Raw genomic sequence first — 18928 nt, forward strand, 5'->3', positions numbered from 1 at the left:
TCTCTGTAACAACCTCCCCTTACAAGAAAGGATGGTTTCTGTTATTAAAGGAACAGTAACACCAAAAAATTAAAGTGTTTTAAAGTAATTACAATATAATGTACTGTTACCATGCACTGGTAAAATTGGGGTGTTTGCTACAGAAACCCTACTATAGATTATATAAATACCCCGCGGTGTAGCCCCGGGGGCAGCCATTCCTGCACTGGTACAGCTGGGGTGTTTGCTACAGAATCCCTACTATAGTTCATATAAATACCCCGCTGTGTAGCCCCGGGGGCAGCCATTCCTGCACTGGTACAGCTGGGGTGTTTGCTACAGAATCCCTACTATAGTTCATATAAATACCCCGCTGTGTAGCCCCGGGGGCAGCCATTCCTGCACTGGTACAGCTGGGGTGTTTGCTACAGAATCCCTACTATAGTTCATATAAATACCCCGCTGTGTAGCCCCGGGGGCAGCCATTCCTGCACTGGTACAGCTGGGGTGTTTGCTACAGAAACCCTACTATAGTTTATATAAATACCCCGCTGTGTAGCTCCGGGGGCAGCCATTCCTGCACCGGTACAGCTGGGGTGTTTGCTACAGAAACCCTACTATAGTTTATATAAATACCCCGCTGTGTAGCTCCGGGGGCAGCCATTCCTGCACTGGTACAGCTGGGGTGTTTGCTACAGAAACCCTACTATAGTTTATATAAATACCCCGCCGTGTAGCCCCGGGGGCAGCCATTCCTGCACTGGTAGAGCTGGGGTGTTTGCTACAGAATCCCTACTATAGTTTATATAAATACCCCGCTGTGTAGCCCCGGGGGCAGCCGTTCCTGCACTGGTACAGCTGGGGTGTTTGCTACAGAAACCCTACTATAGTTTATATAAATACCCCGCTGTGTAGCCCCAGGGGCAGCCGTTCCTGCACTGGTACAGCTGGGGTGTTTGCTACAGAAACCCTACTATAGTTTATATAAATACCCCGCTGTGTAGCCCCGGGGGCAGCCATTCCTGCACTGGTACAGCTGGGGTGTTTGCTACAGAAACCCTACTATAGTTTATATAAATACCCCGCTGTGTAGCCCCGGGGGCAGCCATTCCTGCACTGGTACAGCTGGGGTGTTTGCTACAGAAACCCTACTATAGTTTATATAAATACCCCGCTGTGTAGCCCCGGGGGCAGCCGTTCCTGCACTGGTACAGCTGGGGTGTTTGCTACAGAAACCCTACTATAGTTTATATAAATACCCCGCTGTGTAGCCCCGGGGGCAGCCATTCCTGCACTGGTACAGCTGGGGTGTTTGCTACAGAAACCCTACTATAGTTTATATAAATACCCCGCTGTGTAGCCCCGGGGGCAGCCATTCCTGCACTGGTACAGCTGGGGTGTTTGCTACAGAATCCCTACTATAGTTTATATAATTAAATTCAAAAGAGAAAAGGCACATAGAAGATAAAACTCCATTATATTCTACAGAGTTTATCTGCTAATTAACCTGTGCCTGTGCCTTTTCTCCTTTGAAAGGCTGCCCCCATGGCTACACAGCAGCTTTGTTTATATAAACCTTAGTAGTCTTTCTGAGACAAACACACCAGTTGCACCAGTGCAGGGCAACAGTACATTATATTGTAATTACTTATATACACTTTCATTTTATGGTGTTACTGTTCCTTTAAACATTTCTGCCCATGCGACGGCCTCTATTATCTGAATTACATTCTCTTGTTTGGAAACATCATGTGATTACTCCACCCTAGGAACACTGGGTAACGTTGGCGCGTTGCTAGACTTGAGCCTTGCTCCGACTGATACACCGCACTAACCAATAGCCAAAATGACTAATGTTCTGGCCAAAATATTCTTAGCAAAAAGCTCAAATGATACACAATTATACAGTAGAGGCTGTTTGTGTCGAGTACATGGGGCTTAAGTGCGGGGAGCTGGGAAAAGCGGAAGCAGTAAATAAAGTGCAACAGAGAAAAAAAAGGAATAAGACTTGAGAGACAAGGGGGTTCGGGGAGTAGAGAGACAAATGGGGGGAGAGGGGAAATATAGAAGGGGGGAGAAGAGGGAGGATGGGGGGGAGTAAGGCCAAACAGTTGGGGGGGGGGGAATAGAAAAGGAGAGGGGATGAGAGACAGAAGGAGAGAGGGGAAGGGAAAGGGGGTTCGGGGAGTAGAGAGACAAATGGGGGGAGAGGGGAAATATAGAAGGGGGAGAAGAGGGAGGATGGGGGGGAGTAAGGCCAAACAGTTGGGGGGGGGGATAGAAAAGGAAAGGAGAGGGGATGAGAGACAGAAGGAGAGAGGGGAAGGGAAAGGGGGTTCGGGGAGTAGAGAGACAAATGGGGGGGAGAGGGGAAATATAGAAGGGGGGAGAAGAGGGAGGATGGGGGGGAGTAAGGCCAAACAGTTGGGGGGGGGGGGGGAATAGAAAAGGAAAGGAGAGGGGATGAGAGACAGAAGGAGAGAGGGGAAGGGAAAGGGGGTTCGGGGAGTAGAGAGACAAATGGGGGGAGAGGGGAAATATAGAAGGGGAGAGAAGAGGGAGGATGGGGGGAGTAAGGCCAAACAGTTGGGGGGGGGAATAGAAAAGGAAAGGAGAGGGGATGAGAGACAGAAGGAGAGAGGGGAAGGGAAAGGGGGTTCGGGGAGAGACAAATGGGGGGAGAGGGAAATATAGAAGGGGGGAGAAGAGGGAGGATGGGGGGGAGTAAGGCCAAACAGTTGGGGGGGGGGAATAGAAAAGGAAAGGAGAGGGGATGAGAGACAGAAGGAGAGAGGGGAAGGGAAAGGGGGTTCGGGGAGAGACAAATGGGGGGAGAGGGGAAGGGAAAGGGGGTTCGGGGAGAGACAAATGGGGGGAGAGGGAAAGGGATATTAATAATAACATGTAACTATACAGGTGCCGGACCCTCTCCCCACACACAGGCCCGGCCAGCTATAACTCCCTGTAACTCAGCAGAGCAACAATTATATAGAACTGCAGCCCTTATTTATATTACACCCAACACACTGCTACCTCAGCCCCTCAGCTGGGCCCTCCCATTAACCTGTAGAGGAAGGGGAGGAACAGGAAGTGGCCACCACTAAACTTGACCAATAGGAACACATCCTGCCTAGGTATCCAGGTTACAGGTACTATAAACCAAAATAGAGGGAGAACCTAATAGTTGATTTCCCTAAGCAGTCGGGGCATTACCTCTTATCGTTCCTGCAGAAATGTTTAGCAACTCCCCCTCCCTCCAACAAGTGGGGGTCAAAAGAGAGAGAACCTATAGATACCTCCTTTTTTTAAACGCTAAGCACACCTGACTCCCCTGACCAATAAGGAACTACCAGGTCATGTGACCAGACCTAGCCCAATGCTGTGCTTAACCCAAGTGAGTGAGGTACAGAATGTACCACACAAGTTTTGTGCGGGGGTGGGGCCCACTTCATGTGCTCTGACCTCTTGTAACCTGAATATATATATTATAGAATGTTCCAACATGCAGCAAATATAGGGGGCACATTGGCATCTCAGCACCCAATTTTTCTCTCCATTCAGTGAACCCAAATACAGGAGAAAGGAACTGGAAAGAATAGGAATTAGTGGTACAGGCTGAAAGGGCAGAATTACTGAGACAAATCACTGGGGCAAATATAGATAAGCCAACTGTATGTGGGGCAGGTAGGACCAACTTGGAATACCGTTTTTTATCTGGAGACACGATGAGGAGAAATCCCATTCATCTTCCTTGATAGATTTGGGGCAAGTTGTATAAGAATGTATAAATAAGGGAATATTCTGCTGCTCCCCAGCGTGCGGTTCTGTCAGTGCTTCTGTGAGGGGAACTTGCCAACTTGGGGTTCTTGGGCCCTATAGATGCGCCAGGGGCTGGGTTGGTAGGCTAGCTGCAAGGCTAGTAGTCACTGCCATGATAGTCCTGGCCCTGGGCCACCTTTGTTCAGAGCACAATGAGTCTTTTTAATAGGGAAACATGAGCACATAGATAGGAACCTGTGCAGGGTAAGATGGGGGGCGCTATTGCATATATCAGAGGGCTGCTGGCTGCAAGTTTGGGAAACGTTTAGGTTTATTGTTAACCTTTTTTTATTTGTAACCTTTTTTATTAAAGGAAAAAAAATGTCAGAAAAAGTTGCAGAGAAGAATCACTTCACTGACGGGAGTCGGACGCTGCAGGCCTTGTAATGTAAACAGGTTGGTCCCGTCCAGGGCCGGAACTAGGGATAGGCAGAAGAGGCACCTGCCTAGGGTGCAACAGTCTGGGGGGGGGTCAGGCAGGTACCTCTTCTTTCACCTACCACTGGTTCCGGACCCTTTCCCCCCACTGCAGCGGCTCTCGCTTGCGCATGAGCCAGTGCACAACCGGTGGGGGGTTGTTTGTGGTGGGTGGGCCAAGCCAACCAGGTTGCCTAGGGCGCCTGACCGGCTTGGCCCGGCATTGGTCCCGTCAGAGCCTTTGCTATTTGTTTTACTTGGTAAAGTTCTGGGAAGCTCAGCAGTACCACAAGCTGATACCGGGACACCGGCACTGCACATCCAGTGAGACCCACTGCCCTTTATTAGTTACATAGCAACAACTACTAGGTGTTATTAAACCTCTGCAAACCCCTTAGAGTGCTGCCACTGCTTCTGTGTGACAATATAGAGACACCCGAACGGGTCTAATTGTGCCTGACCCAGACCTGCAAAATCACATTTTTTACCTGCTGGGACCTAGTTTCTGACCCACAGGTTGACACATTGCCCACCAGCTATGCACCTATTTACTCGCACTTTACTAACTGGCGCTAATCTGGGTGGGTCTGCAACTGCTTTAGGGCTCTGGCACACGGGGGAGATTAGTCGCCCGCGATAAAACTCCCTGTTCGCGGGCGACTAATCTCCCCGAGTTGCCTACCCCTGCCATCCCACCGGCGAACATGTAAGTCGCCGGCGGGATGGCAGACGCGGCGGGGTGATTTCCGGAAATCGCCGAAAAAGACTCGCAAGGCTTTTTCGGCGATTTGCGCGAAATCGCGCTGCCGCGGGCGACTAATCTCCCCCGTGTGCCAGAGCCCTTAGCGAATGGGCCCAATTTGGCTTCTTTGCACAGATCAAACTGCTGGGCTGGCCATTTGGTCAGCAACACTTCTGAACTCTACTTCTCTTTAGGTGAAGACACACAGAGCTACTTAGTAGCAGCTACTTAGGGTGAAAACACATGGAGCTACTTAGTAGCAGTTACTTAGGGTGAAGACACACGGAGCTACTTAGTAGCAGTTACTTAGGGCTGTGACAGATGGAGCTACTTAGTAGCAGCTAATCTCCCTGATATGACATCCTTAGGGTGAAGACACACTGAGCTACTTAGTAGCAGTTACTTAGGGTGAAGACACACGGAGCTACTTAGTAGCAACTACTTAGGGTGAAGACACACTAAGCTACTTAGTAGCAGTTACTTAGGGTGAAGACACACGGAGCTACTTAGTAACAGTTACTTAGGGTGAAGTCACACTACTACTACCACCACACTGAGCTACTTTTTCATGGCTACTAAAGTCTAGAAAATCACCTGCCATAGACAATACTGAGAATTAACTCTACTAAAACACACGTAGAGACAATTATCAGTAAATGCTCGGCATTGTCTATTTTAGTAGCCGTGACAAGAAGCTGCTACTAGTAGCTCCGTGTGTCTTCACCCTTATGCAATCTGTTTCCGTCACTACGGTGCGTCAGGATCGCCGGCGGTTTGATTTCTCTCTCAATTATTTAAACGGATATTGAGTGCCACTGAGAAAATCTGTTGACGGCGATAGTTTGATTGTACTGAGCGCTGATATACGGCTATAAGTGTTTTTAAGTGACTGCCCTAACAATGCATTAGTAGCCTAATCTCATTCGCCAGAGTCAATTATCTCCCTCGCTATAAAATCCTTTGCTCTGCCCCTGGGGGGGATTCTAAATAGGGACAGCTTGTGCACTTTCCCTCGCACACACACTCACACACACACAAAGGGATCTCTGCGACTCCATCTGCCACATTTCCCCATAATAGACAATTTAATTACCTCTGTCTCCCCCCCCCCCTCCAAAAAAATTCTCTATAGTCATTTACCTTTATTTTTATAGCTGCTATTACATTCAATGGGGTTGGGGGGCTATAAAATACTTACAGATAATTAAGAGGAACATAAACAGCAGCTGTTTTTTATCTTTTCTATATGAATACAGAGGTTACACTCCAAAGCAAATTCAAGCTGTTAAATTGCACCCAAGGTCAGGCACGGGCATGGCAACGCCAGCAGGGGATATGCACTGGCTGTAGAGAATGGCAAGAAATGATCTATGGGTATCACTCATGTATTATAAGGGATAATGTACCCCCTACTGTAAATGATAAGGATATTAGCAGTCACTGAGGGGTTCTGTGCCCCCCATATAAAGGCACAAGGCTGCAGGCTGAGTTATACAGGGAACTCTGAGTATCACTCATGTATTATAAGGGATAATGTACCCCCTACTGTAAATGAAAAGGATATTAGCAGTCACTGAGGGGTTCTGTGCCCCCCATATAAAGGCACAAGGCTGCAGGCTGAGTTATACAGGGAACTCTGAGTATCACTCATGTATTATAAGGGATAATGTACCCCCTACTGTAAATGAAAAGGATATTAGCAGTCACTGAGGGGTTCTGTGCCCCCCATATAAAGGCACAAGGCTGCAGGCTGAGTTATACAGGGAACTCTGAGTATCACTCATGTATTATAAGGGATAATGTACCCCCTACTGTAAATGAAAAGGATATTAGCAGTCACTGAGGGGTTCTGTGCCCATATAAAGGCACAAGGCTGCAGGCTGAGTTATACAGGGAACTCTGAGTATCACTCATGTATTATAAGGGATAATGTACCCCCTACTGTAAATGATAAGGATATTAGCAGTCACTGAGGGGTTCTGTGCCCATATAAAGGCACAAGGCTGCAGGCTGAGTTATACAGGGAACTCTGAGTATCACTCATGTATTATAAGGGATAATGTACCCCCTACTGTAAATGATAAGGATATTAGCAGTCACTGAGGGGCTCTGTGCCCATATAAAGGCACAAGGCTGCAGGCTGAGTTATACAGGGAACTCTGAGTATCATTCATGTATTATAAGGGATAATGTACCCCCTACTGTAAATGATAAGGATATTAGCAGTCACTGAGGGGTTCTGTGCCCCCCATATAAAGGCACAAGGCTGCAGGCTGAGTTATACAGGGAACTCTGAGTATCATTCATGTATTATAAGGGATAATGTACCCCCTACTGTAAATGATAAGGATATTAGCAGTCACTGAGGGGTTCTGTGCCCCCCATATAAAGGCACAAGGCTGCAGGCTGAGTTATACAGGGAACTCTGAGTATCACTCATGTATTATAAGGGATAATGTACCCCCTACTGTAAATGATAAGGATATTAGCAGTCACTGAGGGGTTCTGTGCCCATATAAAGGCACAAGGCTGCAGGCTGAGTTATACAGGGAACTCTGAGTATCACTCATGTATTATAAGGGATAATGTACCCCCTACTGTATATTATAAGGATTATAAGTCAGAAGGCTTATTTCTTTCACTCCCATAGCTAAATAAGGCACAGGCATCTCCAGGCAGCAGAGTGCTATATGTTAGTCAGCCTTTTGAATAAGGAGTAACATTCGTTACAAGTTTTCAACCGTTTTAAGGTTATTTGTAAATGTAAGTGCTACTGAGAGCAGCGTCACTGAACAAACAGACGGCAGGGTGACAGTAATGTGCAGTTATGGTTGGTAAGTGGAACAGCTATAGTAATACAGTCATTTGTACAAGAATGCAGCTGACGTTAACAGTTGAACAATGGTGAGGGGATATGCTCACGGCTGCTATTGTATAAGATGAATAAAACATAATCAAAATTAAAAAAAAAATAAAGCACACTCTGTCCATTTCTGTTCTCTGGTTCTGACTCTTGATACAATGTAGTAGAACTGTCTTGTAAATGACTTTATTTATATGCATAACCAGAGCACATTTTCATTAAAGGAAAACCCTGTATTGTACTTTCATTTAGGGTCTGACAGAGGTACTCACAGCAGCAGCAGCATCCCAGTCGCTAGTATATGCATAAATAACAGATAATAAAAGCATTACAATAAATCAAATCCCAGCCATTTGCCCAGCAGCGACCTCTCATGGAGAACACAGGAACTGCACCTTTGCTTCACCTCTGTTTCCAGGGAAGCATAATTCCCTCTTAGGGAAATGTCACACCTGCCATGTTTATTGCCCCCCCATAATAGGCTTAGTGCTAAGTAGGACATTCATACGCCGCTGTCGCCTGAAAATGCTGATTTGCACATTGCTGCTCAATTGTTGCCACTTGCACCATAATTAGAGGGGTAACTGGTGTCTTATGTCACTTTGTGCACTGTCCCTTAGTGTGCACATTTCTTTAGTGCATAGCTGGGGGGGCACTGAGGCACCCCAATGTTTTAGTAAATATCCAAAGCTTATTTTGTGGGTAGAAAGGTTGGAATGGGCAGCACTTTGCTTTAGCAACTGTGTATGTAGTGTAGAGAGAGACCCCCTCACTGTTATATCACTTTGAATGTATAGCCTGGCTGAAGGGGTCCTAACGCATTTAGGGCTGAGTTCCAAAATATTCTCTCTAATGCTTCCAAAACTGTGGGAGTGGGCTCCTAAAAGCCACCCTGAAACCCATTTAGGGGTACATTTGCTAAGAATGCCTCTTGGCTTCTCCTGGAATTCCAGCCTGAAGGTCTGATAGGGAAAGATTTTACTTATTTGTCCTACTAGATTTTTTTGGAATGATGGCTGTTACCCCAATTTATCTGTAGCCTTATTATGTGCTAAGGGGGCCCAGCCTGAAGGCCAGTTAAGGGGAGATTTGGGGTGAGCGCTTATTTGTGCCCTGGGTACCCCTGGAACTATAGCGGGGTGACTGTTACCCCAATGTTTCTATATATCTGTAACCTTGTTATGGGCTAAGGGGGCCCAGCCTGAAGGCCAGTTAGGGGGGGGATTTGGGGTGAGTGCTTATTTGTGCCCTGGGTACCCCTGGAACTATAGCGGGGTGACAGTTACCCCAATGTTTCTATATATCTGTAACCTTGTTATGGGCTAAGGGGGCCCAGCCTGAAGGCCAGTTAGGGGGGATTTGGGGTGAGTGCTTATTTGTGCCCTGGGTACCCCTGGAACTATAGCGGGGTGACTGTTACCCCAATGTTTCTATATATCTGTAACCTTGTTATGGGCTAAGGGGGCCCAACCTGAAGGCCAGTTAGGGGGGGATTTGGGGTGAGTGCTTATTTGTGCCCTGGGTACCCCTGGAACTATAGCGGGGTGACTGTTACCCCAATGTTTCTATATATCTGTAACCTTGTTATGGGCTAAGGGGGCCCAGCCTGAAGGCCAGTTAGGGGGGGATTTGGGGTGAGTGCTTATTTGTGCCCCGGGTACCCCTGGAACTATAGCAGGGTGACTGTTACCCCAATGTTTCTATATATGTGTAACCTTGTTATGGGCTAAGGCAGGGGTGGGCAAACTACGGCCCGCGGGCCACATCCGGCCCCTTTGCCTTTTTAATCCGGCCTGCCGACAACGCCAAGTCTCATCACGCGAGACTTGGTGTCATTGGCGTGCCGGAATTAAAGAGAGAAGGGGGCCCGCCCTGGCCCGGTCCGGCCCGGGGGTGAGTAAATGTGGCCCGTGAGCCAAAAAGTTTGCCCACCCCTGGGCTAAGGGGTCCCAGCCTGAAGGCCAGTTAGGGGGGGGATTTGGGGTGAGTGCTTATTTGTGCCCTGGGTACCCCTGGAACTATAGCAGAGTGACTGTTACCCCAGTGTTTCTATATATCTGTAACCTTGTTATGGGCTAAGGGGGCCCAACCTGAAGGCCAGTTAGGGGGGGATTTGGGGTGAGTGCTTATTTGTGCCCTGGGTACCCCTGGAACTATAGCAGGGTGACTGTTACCCCAATGTTTCTATATATCTGTAACCTTGTTATAAACTAGAGAGAATTGATAAAAAAAAAGTCAAAATCCACATCTCTAATATTTGTTATTTCTCTCTTTTAATACAGACCTTCTAACTGTGGCCGAACACTTCTCACCGGTGGTCTTGAGTTCAATCCCTACCTGAGCAAAGAGCTGATCTGCAGTGAGTCTCTATTTGCTCCCTATGTCTGTGTTTCCTCCTACACCCCAAAACATACAGGCAGATTCATTGGCTCCTGGTGGGTGTACATTATATTGTAAGCTCCACCAGGGCAGGGACTAATGTAAATTAAGAACAATTTGGTGCTTTGTAGTGTATATCTATATATATATATATATATATGAGTGCTCTGTGCATATATATATATATATATATATACATATATATACATATATATGCACAGAGCACTCATGGAACCTTTATCAAGATATATATATATATATATATCAAAATAAAACAGCCAGCACCAAGGGTCTTTGTGTTTCAAAAAATCTCTCGTGTATTAAAATTACATATATATATATGTACTGTAGCTGTGTTTATTCCCTTTACCTGTGCCCACAGCAGGCCCTATGTAGCAATTGGCATGCAGCTGGCACAGCCGTTGGTTAAGCAGAATGTAAATATCAGCGGCAGATTTATTTAAGTGAAGCCGAGTGCAGGGAGAGCGCTTCGCCCCACTGCTGCGAGTCGCATCTCATATTGTTTCCATATATCTTCATTTGTTTCCAATCAGCCCAAACAATCCGACTCCTTATCTGGCGCATCAGGTACCGAAACGACAACAAAAACCCGGGCGACAGGTGAATTATTTTCCTACCCTTACAGGCAGCGTCGGGCCGGACCTGCTTAGATATTCCTGCTCGTCCGAATAGTTGGAAATTAAAAGCAGTGGTGGAAATGAGATGCCACCAATGACTAATAGGTAACATTATGGGCCCAATGCTTTCATGTGATTGGATTTAAAAATACCCTCCGAATGCAGCAGATAACGTTCTCTTGCAATTGCTTTAATTTTATCCCCCCCCCCCCCCACAATCCTTATAGAAATAATCAGGGGGAGCATTAGGATCTGCAGCCAATAAAACACCGCAAGTTTTTCAATTATCCCTTCCCTTCAACAGACTTTGTGTTTGGTTTTTAAATACAACTGTGTAGTGAGAAAAAGTAGAGTTGGGGCAACAAATGGGTAAAACAGGGCCCTCTGCCTACATCCTAATTACTGGGGTATTGTCATGAGAAGTGTGTTATAGTGTGTATAGTGTATAGTAGTGTCTTTGTGGGTAAATAATTATTGTGTATTGTGAATAGTAGTGTCTTTGGGGGTAAATAATTATTGTGTATTGTGTATAGTAGTGTCTTTGGGGGTAAATAATTATTGTGTATTGTGTATAGAAGTGTCTTTGGGGGTAAATAATTATTGTGTATTGTGTATAGTAGTGTCTTTGGGGGTAAATAATTATTGTGTATTGTGTATAGTAGTGTCTTTGGGGGTAAATAATTATTGTGTATTGTGTATAGTAGTGTCTTTTGGGGTAAATAATTATTGTGTATTGTGAATAGTAGTGTCTTTGGGGGTAAATAATTATTGTGTATTGTGTATAGTAGTGTCTTTGGGGGTAAATAATTATTGTGTATTGTGAATAGTAGTGTCTTTGGGGGTAAATAATTATTGTGTATTGTGTATAGTAGTGTCTTTGGGGGTAAATAATTATTGTGTATTGTGTATAGTAGTGTCTTTGGGGGTAAATAATTATTGTGTATTGTGTATAGTAGTGTCTTTGGGGGTAAATAATTATTGTGTATTGTGTATAGTAGTGTCTTTGGGAGTAAATAATTATTGTGTATTGTGTATAGTAGTGTCTTTGAGGGTAAATAATTATTGTGTATTGTGTATAGTAGTCTCTTTGGGGTAAATAATTATTTTGTATTGTGTATAGTAGTGTCTTTGGGGGTAAATAATTATTGTGTATTGTGTATAGTAGTGTCTTTGGGGGTAAATAATTATTGTGTATTGTGAATAGTAGTGTCTTTGGGGGTAAATAATTATTGTGTATTGTGTATAGTAGTGTCTTTGGGGGTAAATAATTATTGTGTATTGTGTATAGTAGTGTCTTTGGGGGTAAATAATTATTGTTTATTGCGTATAGTAGTGTCTTTGGGGGTAAATAATTATTGTGTATTGTGTATAGTAGTGTCTTTGGGAGTGAATAATTATTGTGTATTGTGTATAGTAGTGTCTTTGAGGGTAAATAATTATTGTGTATTGTGTATAGTAGTCTCTTTGGGGTAAATAATTATTTTGTATTGTGTATAGTAGTGTCTTTGGGGGTAAATAATTATTGTGTATTGTGTATAGTAGTGTCTTTGAGGGTAAATAATTATTGTGTATTGTGTATAGTAGTCTCTTTGGGGTAAATAATTATTTTGTTTTGTGTATAGTAGTGTCTTTGGGGGTAAATAATTATCGTGTATTGTGTATAGTAGTCTCTTTGGGGTAAATAATTATTGTGTATTGTGTATAGTAGTGTCTTTGGGGGTAAATAATTATTGTGTATTGTGTATAGTAGTGTCTTTGAGGGTAAATAATTATTGTGTATTGTGTATAGTAGTCTCTTTGGGGTAAATAATTATTGTGTATTGTGTATAGTAGTGTCTTTTAGGGTAAATAATTATTGTGTATTGTGTATAGTAGTCTCTTTGGGGTAAATAATTATTTTGTATTGTGTATAGTAGTGTCTTTGGGGGTAAATAATTATTGTGTATTGTGTATAGTAGTGTCTTTGAGGGTAAATAATTATGTAAGTTTGCTCATAGCCTGTACAGAGAGATACCATAAAAATATGGCACATAGGGATTCCCCTGTACTAAGCACAATTCAGAAGGAACAGCCCCCTAAGGTTGCCCATAGCCTGTACAGAGAGATACCATAAAACTATGGCACATAGGGATTCCCCTGTACTAAGCACAATTCAGCAGGAACAGCCCCTAAGTTTGCTCATAGCCTGTACAGAGAGATACCATAAAACTATGGCACATAGGGATTCCCCTGTACTAAGCACAATTCAGCAGGAACAGCCCCCTAAGTTTGCCCATAGCCTGTACAGAGAGATACCATAAAACTATGACACATAGGGATTCCCTGTACTAAGCACAATTCAGCAGGAACAGCCCCCTAAGTTTGCTCATAGCCTGTACAGAGAGATACCATAAAACTATGACACATAGGGATTCCCTGTATTAAGCGCAATTCAGCAGGAACAGCCCCCTAAGTTTGCCCATAGCCTGTACAGAGAGATACCATAAAACTATGACACATAGGGATTCCCTGTAATAAGCACAATTCAGAAGGAACAGCCCCCTAAGTTTGCTCATAGCCTGTACAGAGAGATACCATAAAACTATGACACATAGGGATTCCCCTGTACTAAGCACAATTCAGCAGGAACAGCCCCCTAAGTTTGCCCATAGCCTGTACAGAGAGATACCATAACATAGTTGTAGATTGCCAGGATCACCTGACCCTCTGAGACGTGTGTATAAATGTCCCCCTCCTCGTACTGACCACTTGCCCGGGGCGAGACTCACCCTGGGGGAACCAATGAAATATTCTCACTCAATGTTTTATTTCCTACACAAGTGAGTTCCTCTTACTGATTAAATCTGGAAGATATTTTATGAAGACGGGGCGCACAGGGGGTGCTGCTCGGAGAGATGTTCGCTCTGTATGACAATGAAATTGCCTCTGTGCTGTGATGGAGGAGACAGAGGAGAAGACGAGGCGAGATATGTCTGCGTCACGCACCATTACTGTCTGAATTAAACTTCTCCCATAAACTGTGCCTATGCGGCAAATACGAGCGGAGAGGAAGCCATTTCGTGCCCGGTGGGCGCCGGGGGAATTGCGAGGAGACACCGCGTTAAACATCCCAGTTTCAATGTCATTTACGCAGAAGTCGATTAAGACAAAATGGGGCCCTAGGTACAGTTTTGATTTGGGGCCCCCAATATAGTGACCCTCTGACTTACAGATCTGTGTTTAAGCAGTTAGAAAAGGGGAACAGTGGGGGCGTGTCCAAGATGGCGCCGTGAGCAGTCGCACTTTTTGTAGCTCCGCGGACCCCACATGAATCCTGCCTAACACAGCCGTACCACCCATCAAAGAAGCGCTGTACACAAGCTGTAAACCAAGGGCAATAGCCTACCTACTGTGCATAAGACAGCCATGGGCAAATACGGCCCCAAACCGCGAACGGAAGCTGCGGCCCGACTGGAACGCTTCGCACACGGCTCCCAGCAGCCAACGGAGCCAGCCTCTCCTCCCGACTCGCCACAGCGGCAGGTCAGTAAAGATGCACAATCGGAACCCTCTCTCAATGACATAATGGGAGCGGTCCTTGAAAACCGGACCACCGCCACTGGCCAATTCGAAGGCCTAAAAATAGATATATCACTTATCCGCCAAGACATGCAGGCCATACGTGAAAGAACCACAGAGGTGGAAAACAGGGTCTCAACACTCGAGGACCAAGTGGCCCCCCTTGCTCAGAATATACAGTTAATGCAAACACAGCTGAAACACGCATTAGATAAAAACGAGGAGCTGGAGAACAGACACAGGCGCAACAATGTAAGGATAGTGGGTCTCCCGGAAAGGGCAGAAGGGAACCAGCCAATACAGTTTATTGAGACTTGGCTAAGGGATACTCTGGGCCCTGAAAACTTCTCCCCAGTCTTCATTATAGAAAGAGCCCACCGAGTCCCCGCAAGAATCCCCCCCCCCCGCCCGGGAGCCCCCGCTCGCCCATTCCTTCTGAGGGTTCTCAATTACAGGGATAGAGACGCCATCCTACAAAAAGCCCGCGAAAAGGGCCCAATTCAGTATAATGGCACGCATGTCTCTCTCTATCCAGACTTTTCTCCAGCCCTCCAAAAACAAAGAGCCAGCTTCCAAGGAGTCAAACGCCGACTGAGAGAAGCTAATATACCATATAGCATGCTTTATCCTGCCCGCTTAAGAATCCAGGACAATGACGCCACACAATTTTTCACCCAACCGGCAGAAGTTGATAGATGGCAAGAAACGAAAGGGCCAGGTAATCGACGCGCCCCAAGGAGCCCACGGCAACACTAACTTTCTGCACAAAGCGCTCTACAACTACGCAGACTGTACCCTCCACCGAAGCTCGTCACAACAACCCTAGGAAAACTTCGACCTTCCCGAGGAACCTGACTAGACCCCTCTCCGGCATTACAGCAGGGATGGCCTTGGACCCCTGCACACCAGTAGACACCATGCACCACCATCTACCAGACACGACGCCGGAGGCCCTTTACAGATCCTCTCTCCCCCTGCCAAGAGCCCTACAGGGAAAAGCAAACATATGCCCCTGCCTGGCCGGAGAAAAGACATATCATGACCTAGGGACCATTTATTTATAACCTGATACCAAGATGACATTGACTGCTTCGTTGAAAAGGTGGTAAGGCTGTTTAAACTACATATTTACCCCGAATAAATCCAGGGGATGGCACCTACGTGCCAGGTATCGCAACCAACTAAGTGAAGTACAACACCACTATAGTGCTACTTCACGAACTGACTATGTGGTACGCCACCACAAAACCGTTTGGTGTTTCAGTTATGGGTACAAGACCCACCCAAGTTTGGGGGGTGGGTAGGGAGGGAACGGGAATTAAGGGGAAACTGTTACTATGTGTTACGTGTTCTTTAACAATGCTATACATGCTAATTTGTGGTTGGTGCACTTTGTGGGGCAGGACGCAAACAAGGCCAGATATCCTCGCTATGACACCAATCCCCACAGACACATAAATGGCCACATATAACATTATGTCCTGGAACATCCGGGGATTAAATTCCAAATACAAACGAAGCCTTATGTGGATATACCTCAAAAGGCACTCCCCATCCATTTTGCTCCTGCAAGAGACACATCTGGTGGGACAAAAAACTCTAGCGCTAAAAAAACCATGGGTAGGCTGGACCTACCATGCCTCCTTTTCCACCTACTCCAGAGGTGTCTCAATACTGGTCAGAAAAAACCTCCCTTTTGAGCTCTCCCAAATAATATCTGACCACTATGGTAGATACATTCTAATAGCCTGTCTACTGGCCAACAAACCACTCATCTTAGCTAATATATATATGCCACCCCCCTTTACCACTACTTTGCTACAACATATAGGGAAAAAGCTGGCTGACTTGCCTCCTGCTCCACTTTGCATTATGGGTGATATGAACCAAGTTATGGACCTGACTAAAGACAGACTGCACTCTAACATCCAAGGCCCCACTAATCTTGCACAATGGGCAAACTCCCTAGGTCTCTCAGACATCTGGCGTTGGAAACACCCACTAGAAAAAGCATACTCATGCCACTCCCTACCACACAAATCCTTCTCTAGAATCGACATCGCACTAGCTACAGCCGATATACTCCCACTAGTAGAGCAAATCTCCTACTTACCACAACATCTCTCAGACCACTCCCCTCTCCTACTGCGACTCCAATGGCTTCCCAACACCACAGATAGACTTTGGAGGCTTAGCCCCCTCTGGCTCAAACACCCGGACATCGCAAGCTCCAGTAGAGAAGCATACATAGAATACTGGGAATTCAATACAGGGACTGCACCACAAGGCATAGTCTGGGATGCTTCAAAAGCAGCCACACGCGGGTCTCTCACTGCACTAATTTCCCACGAAAGGAAGAAATCAAAGGAATCCATTACCAAAGCAGAGGAACACCTTGCAGAGACCCAACGCAACCACTTCCATAGTCCCACAACTGACACATACGAAGAAGTAAGGAGAGCTGAAGCAGCTCTAGCTAGAGAATCTACCATAATAACCAAGAAAGCCCTGCTCTATAAAACACAACACATATTTGACAAAGGGGACAAAAATAGCAAAATACTAGCTATACTAGCCAAACAACAACAGGCTTCCATAGCTGTATCACGCATACAGACCGAAACTGGTAACATAGTCCACGAGCCCTATCTGATAGCGGAAACATTTGCGTCCTACTATCAAAAGTTATATAGCTCTACAGCTACATATACAGCCCCACAACTCCGCCATTTCCTAGACTCTATACATATACCCAAACTGAGCCCCACAGAGAGAGCCTGGCTAAACGCGCCCATTACACTTGAAGAAATCACGACTGCGATACAATCCCTTCCTTCCAACAAAACACCTGGACTTGACGGACTTCCTCCAGACTGGTATAAGGCCCTGAATGACTTGGTGACTCCCCAATTGCTAACCACACTCCAGGCTGCCTGGGACTCCCAATCACTGCCTCCATCATTTGCAGAAGCCCTAATAGTTGTAATTCCTAAAGCTGGCCGAGACCCCACCCTCTGCAGCTCCTACCGGCCAATATCACTGATTAACACGGATGCTAAAATACTAGCAAAGGTCCTAGCCACCAGACTTACCCGGGCAGTACAAGATCTAATCCATCCAGACCAGTCAGGCTTTATGCCAGGCAGAGCGACAGACTTTAACCTCCGCCGCCTGTTCACTAACCTCCAAATAACGCATACCAATAGTGGAGCTAGGGCAGTAGCCTCCCTGGATTCAGAGAAAGCCTTTGACTCGATAGAATGGGAATACTTATGGGAGGTGTTGCGGAGATTTGGACTGGGGGCCCGCTTCATTCAGTGGCTAAAGATGCTCTACAAACACCCAATAGCTAGAGTCAGAGTGAATAACACTGTCTCACCAACATTTTCCCTACACCGTGGAACCAGACAGGGATGCCCCCTCTCTCCAACCCTCTTTGCATTGGCAATCGAACCCCTGGCCATTACCATACGCAACAACCCTAATATCAAAGGGCTAAACTTCGCCAATGTCACCGAAAAGGTATCACTCTTTGCGGACGACATTTTGATATACCTAGCTGACTCCGGGACCTCACTGTCCACTCTACTAGAAACCATCCAGACCTTTGGCAAATACTCGGGGCTAAAAGTCAACTGGGACAAGTCCCAACTCTACCATATTGACCCTGCCCCAGTAGCACAAGCTATACCGAACACCCCATTAAAGGAGGTCACGTCATTTAAGTACTTGGGGATACAGGTACACACGGACCCCAATACATTTAGGCAGCTCAACCTAGATCCACTAACAGACTCTCTTTCCCTGGCACTCAAAAACTGGGAGAAATTACCTCTCTCACTATGGGGCAGAGTCAATATCATTAAAATGATATATTTACCAAAGCTGCTGTACATCTTCCACAACACTCCATATGCTATTCCACGCGCTGTGTTCAAAAAACTGAACACGATAATTAATCCATTCATATGGGCAAACAAGCCACCCCGTATTTCTTGGGAAAAACTAACATCCCCTATAGGAAAAGGAGGCCTGGGTCTCCCCCACTTTTATTTTTACTACTTAACCTCACAAATATATTATTTGCATTGGTGCTTTGCACCTAATCCATACAACCCCAACATGCCACTCCAAGCTTCAATCCTTCATTCACTTGAGGGCCTGGGCACCTACCCCTACAGGCAAGTTTCTGACATGACAGCCCTTCCAGATGTTCTTAAAACCCCACACCAAGCATGGACCACTGCATTAAAACTACTGGGCTGCCCGTTGCCATATCCTTCACCACACCTTCCCCTGTGGAAAAACTTCCTTCTCCAGCAATTGTATGACCTGCCTGATGTGATATACTGGGCTCGCTTAGGTATTAAAAAACTATCAGACCTTCTCCTAGAAGACCAATTTCCAACTCTCCAAAACCTCCAAGAGAGGACACCTGACCAACGGATCCAACTGTATAGATACCTCCAATTACGTCACGCCTTCCAAGCCCAGTTCCATTCCCTTTCCCTTACACAGGAGACCACTCCCATT

The 18928-nt window shown here is 45.9% G+C and overlaps 1 long non-coding RNA gene across 1 annotated transcript; it reads left to right on the forward strand.

Moving 5' to 3' along the window:
- Positions 1-4105: 4105 nt before the first annotated feature.
- On the forward strand, positions 4106-10946 carry LOC105947034. The gene is made up of 3 exons (XR_001923521.2): positions 4106-4194; positions 10103-10179; positions 10754-10946. It is a non-coding gene; the product is annotated as an uncharacterized LOC105947034 (long non-coding RNA).
- Positions 10947-18928: the final 7982 nt, after the last annotated feature.

Source organism: Xenopus tropicalis, chromosome 4 (genome assembly GCF_000004195.4).
Source record: "Xenopus tropicalis strain Nigerian chromosome 4, UCB_Xtro_10.0, whole genome shotgun sequence".
NCBI lineage: Eukaryota > Metazoa > Chordata > Amphibia > Anura > Pipidae > Xenopus > Xenopus tropicalis.